General features: G+C 46.7%; 1 long non-coding RNA gene across 1 annotated transcript; it reads left to right on the top strand.

The window, feature by feature from the left end:
- Positions 1-488: 488 nt before the first annotated feature.
- LOC140612716 (uncharacterized) lies at positions 489-5,200 on the top strand. The gene is made up of 3 exons (XR_012013895.1): positions 489-1,294; positions 1,756-4,219; positions 4,942-5,200. It is a non-coding gene; the product is annotated as an uncharacterized lncRNA (long non-coding RNA).

Raw genomic sequence — 5,200 nt, 5'->3', positions numbered from 1 at the left:
AGTGGATGAGAGACCCAAAGGGAGCCTGGTGACTCACTCTCAAAGTTAATAAATCATCCTTCAAATGGGATAATCTCATCCCTGTGAGTGCAAAGCTAAGCTTCATGGTCCTACTTCATGCATTGTACATAGGCCAGATGCCTTTTCAAGTCAACATGGAAACCAAAAATGGAAAATAGCACTAAAAGACCATTTTTCATGTTTTTATGCTTGCAATGTTATATTTTCTACTTTCCTTTTTTTTTTTTTTTTTTTGAGTCGGGGAGAGGCAGAGACAGAGAGGGGGGAGAGAATCCTAAATAGGCTCCACCCTCAGCACAGAGCCTGATGCAGGGCTCGATCTCACAACTTTGAGATCATGACCTGAACTAAAACTAAGAGTAGGATGCTTAGCTGACTGTGCCACCAAGGCGCCCCTCTACTTTGCAATTTTGTTTTTAAAGATTTTATGTATTTATTTGTCAGAGGGAAATAAAGAGAGACAGGGAGAACAAGCAGGGAGAGCAGCAGGCAGAGGCAGAGGGAGAAGCAGATTCCCTGCTGAGCAGGGAACCCGACATGGGGCTCCATCCCAAAACCCCAGGATCTTGACCTGAGTCAAAGGCAGAGGCTCAACCAACTTGAGCCACCCAGGGCCCCTACTTTCCAACTACTGATAGAAAGTGAACAACTGTGAAGCATTTTAAAGCCAAGCAAAGACCCGTAAAAGAGCTTCCTTCCATGTATGTAGAAAGTTGGTGTTTTCCAAGCATTTGCTTGTGGCTTGCCTTTGGCCCATCAAGAGTAAGGTTGGCTGCTACCTTAAAGGTCATCATAAGTAGTCCTGGCTATTCAGAAATGAAGTGGAATAAACTGCGGTTTTGGATTCTATTTTCAAAGAATCTCTTCAATCTATTGCTTCATAGATGACCAGTCTGACCATATCCTTCCCGTGGACGGTCTCTCTTAGACATGTCTACACTTCCTCCCAGATGAGAGCCCGGAGGTGGAAAATTTAGACAAGAGGGCCTTCCCTAGGCCTATGGAATCACATTCGCTTTGATTCAACAACGGGGATTGCTACGCGGTGCTCTTTACCAAGTTTCTACCCACAATTTCTCCTTCGGTGGGTGTAGCCTCCCTGGCTGCAGCCACCCCCTCCACACACACTCTACGAATGCACTTGAAGTAATTTTTGATGGATTGGCCAAGGATAAAGTTGTGATCCAAATTGGTGAAAGAAATAACAAATTTGTATCATTCCAGCAACTGCTAGGAACTCACAAAATGAGAATCCCAGTGGGGACTCTGACAGGTAAGATGTAAAATGGAGATTAAGGGATTTAAGCGGAAATTTGAAAAACAAACAGTTTCAGATAAAAAAAAAGATAAGAAACTGTGCAGGAGTGGAGCTCCAGACAGCCACCTGTAATTCTTCCCAGCTCCAGACTGGGCCTCCCCGGGGACACGGCAGGGAGAGCCACCCTGTCCTCCCTTCCCCAGGGCTCTGATGGGTTTTCCTGTTAGAAATGCCTCTCACTGTGCAACTTTCAGCACGGCCTCATGCTTCTCGGACCCAAGTCCACGGGGCCTCCATTGCGCTGGGGAGCACTTTTCTCCCTTGTCTCTTGCCATTTCCAGCTTTTGCCAAGTGGGGAGGGAATTAGGGAGAGGGGGAGGGGAGATCCCAGTGGTGGGAAGGGAGCAGCTGGGGTAGGCCTAGGGGTTTTCTAACTTAAATTTCTATATTTCACGTTCTAAATTTCTCATCATCAGGGGTTTCCAGTCCTGAGAATTTCCTGGGCACTTTGAACAATCCGAGTTTCTGGGCTCCCACCCACACATTTGAAAGAGGGTCTTTTTGCAGGTGGGACCAGGTGTTGCATTCGGCGATGCGCCCAGGTGACTGTGATGGGCGGCCAGGGCTGCTGCTCATGGACTTGAGAGCAGCTTTCTCACCTCTGTGTGGGACAAGGGTGTCCGCTAAGCAGGTCAGAAATTCCTCTTCCAGAGGATAGTTCCAGGGCAACAGAGCCCTGCACCCCAACCCTCTCAGGATTTCTGGAACCTGACCTACCCACCTGGCTTTACCATGGGCCAAATGCATTTCCTGGAGAGCTGCTGCTTCTCTCACCTCCTCCTTAGGTGCTATGACCAAGTCCCTCTCTCCCACAGCAGTACAGTATCTAAGAAGGGGGCAGGGGGTGTATACGAAGAAATTAGGGAGGGGACATCGGTTGGCACTTTGCTCCCTACCCACATAGGTGGCCCCAAGTCAGCGCTCTCAAACCTTGATTGTGCATAGAAATCTGGAGGTCTTGTCAGAATGTGGATTCTGACTCTGGAGGCCCAGGGTGGGGCCTGAGATTCTGCATTCCTAACACATTTCCAGGTGCTACTGCTGGTGCTCGTCAGTGGGCCCACTTGGAAGAGCAAGACCATAGGATGCTACTTCCTTCCACTCCCTCCTTGGAAATGTTTGGGGTTTAAATTTGGATCCCTTGTGTTATGTGGCTTCCTAGGTGAGGGTAGAAGCAGGACTCGATCCCAGGACCCTGGGATTACGCTGAACTGCTGAGCCACCCAGGCGTCCCAAGGCCGCAGTCTTGATGCTACACTGAGACTAGAGCCCTGGTGAGAAGGTGTGTCCTCTCGTAGCCAGGTAGCTGAGCCGTGAGGCTTACCCACAGAAAACCAACCATGACCTCACAGCAGCAAGGGAGGATAGTCCCTCCCCTGTCTGTGCCCTCTGTGGCTGCCTGGGTAGGGCAACCACCTGTGCTCACATTGACCTGCTAGTACCGCAATCACTTATTATGACCTGTCCTTCCCCCAAGGGCCTGGTCCTACACTGTTTTCTTTGCGCTCCAGGGGAGATGGTAGGAAGCAAGGTACATAAAAGTCTTGAGCTGAGAGTGGGTACTCAATAAATACATTTGTTGAGTGAATGTGAAGAAAGTAAATTGCATGAATATTCCCCTCCATATCTCCACAGCACTGGCATCAGGACACAGAGGTGCCATTGAACAGGAAATATTAAGCAGGGGCCCCCTGTTGCTCAGCTATCTCCATAATAGCTACCACTAAGGGGGTTTCTCTGACGCCATTTTTTTTCCCCAAACACTGGCTTTCTTAGCTGTGAGTTCTCAGTCTCTTCTGGAAGTCTGTCCCCAGAAGAAGAATTAGACAGGGCCTCAGTCACCTGCCAAGGAAGGCTGAGGGGATTTGCATCTCTAATCACAAGGAAATAAATACTGACAGCCCCAATTAAAGCAGAAATATTAAGAATGACACTGAGACTGCTGGACCGGGAGAAAAATGGAACATTAATAAAAAGTATTGGAGGCCAAAGTATAGCAATAAATTGCAGATTATGAAATCATATTTGAAGGCTGCTCGAAACTCAGTTAACTTTGTCCCTTGGAATTTGTAAAAGTGTATTAGGCTTCAATTGGCTGTTTGATAATTCTTTGATTATGATAGGTCAACACATAATATATATGGTAGGGGAGCTGGCACTACAGTCAAATATGCTGTAATATGTTCGTTTTCTCTGGTCTCCACTCAAAACTAGCAACCTACTTGGAGACTGTGTGGGTTGGTCAAAGAGGCACACTCGCATGCAGTATATGTTGCCTCCGAAATCCAAAGAGGCCAATCAAACACGGTGCTTCCTTTTTCCTAGTAGATGGTGCAAGGAGCAGTGATTTATCTTTCACCATAGGGGGAAAAGCCTGATGGGCCCCAGACCACTGAACCCCCAAGATCATCAATTAAGTGGTGGACACCTGAATTATGTGAGATTTATTCTCATCCCTCTCAAGTACACGTGGCTTTAGTAAGGGCATCTAGAGGAACTGCCTCCTTCTTGCTCATCAGATTCAATCAGCATGTCAGCTGACGTCGTGTGAACTGTCAAAGTGACCAAGCTCTGTCTGGACCATATTATGGCAGAGAGCAGGAGAATGGACAAAGGCCTGAGGCAAGAATGTCAGGGTGTGCTGTTGGCTTTGCCAGGTAGCAGCAAATTGCTTGTGATGGCCCTTGTACATTAGTATGGAGAAAAAGGCTTTATCTAGGTCAACAGATGTGTACCAAGTGCCAGGGGCTCTGTCGATTTGTCCAAGTAAAGATCCTACATCTGGGATAGTGGCTGTAATTGGAATCACCACCTGCTTAAACTTACAAGAGTCTACAGACATTCTCCAGGATCTACCCATTTTCTGCATAGGCCAGACAGGTGAGTTGAATGGTGATGAATATCACACCCCCTGTATCTTTTAATCTTTTGATGATGAGCTCCATCTCTATATTTCCCCTATGTTGGAAGGGAGGGGACATGTCACAGGCCTCCATTTAGTCCTTTCTACCATAATGACCCTTACTCTACAGGTCAGAATGAATTTGGAGATTCTGAAGGGGCCAAGTACATCTATTCCTAATATACATCTAAAAACTGGGACATAACTGGTTGGGTCTGTAGGCCAGTCAATCCCACCATGACTCGGGCACTTGACCACCATAAGCCCTCAACTTGACGTGTGAGAACGGTCACATTGAGGTCCCTAGGAATTAAAATCAATTCAGAGCCAGCGTCTAGTAAGTCCCCAAAGGTCTAGATATTTCCATCTCCCCAATGCACTGTCTCTCTGACAAATGGTTTCAAGTCCTTTTGGAGAAAGTTTTGAGAAAGATTTAGAACATGTACATCAATTATTTGTATGTTTATAATATGTAATTTTATGTACATTTTACATATGCACATTTATACATGTGTACTTCCTCAAGAAGACCCAGGTTCCCTGCAATTAAGGACTTTAGATCTCATAGTTGATTTCTATCTGGAGATTCAATGAGTGGTCATGACTGTGGTTACTCAAGTTAGGTTTTAGGCTATCAGACTAGAGTTTTCTTGTTAGATAAGTCAGCAGTACTCTAGTAGGCTATCTTTTGTCTTCCTAGGGACACCAAAATCAATTCATCACCACTAAAGATCTTTGAAGCTCAAGGCATTCTTATTACTGGTACATCTGTGCTGCCCTTTACAGTAGGTGGGCCCACATTGACTTTGGTATTTAAATGCAGCGACTTGGGCCACTTGGGTGGCTCAGTGATTGAACATCTGCCTTTGGCTCAGGTTGTGATCCCAGAGTCACAGGATTGAGTCCCGCATCTCTCCTGCACAGGGAGCCTGCTGCTCCATCTGCCTATGTCTCTGCCT

This window comes from Canis lupus, chromosome 1 (assembly GCF_048164855.1).
Source record: "Canis lupus baileyi chromosome 1, mCanLup2.hap1, whole genome shotgun sequence".
In the NCBI taxonomy this organism is placed as follows: domain Eukaryota; kingdom Metazoa; phylum Chordata; class Mammalia; order Carnivora; family Canidae; genus Canis; species Canis lupus.
The sequence above is the reverse complement of the archived record's forward strand: the minus strand, read 5'-3'. Positions and strand labels throughout refer to the sequence as shown.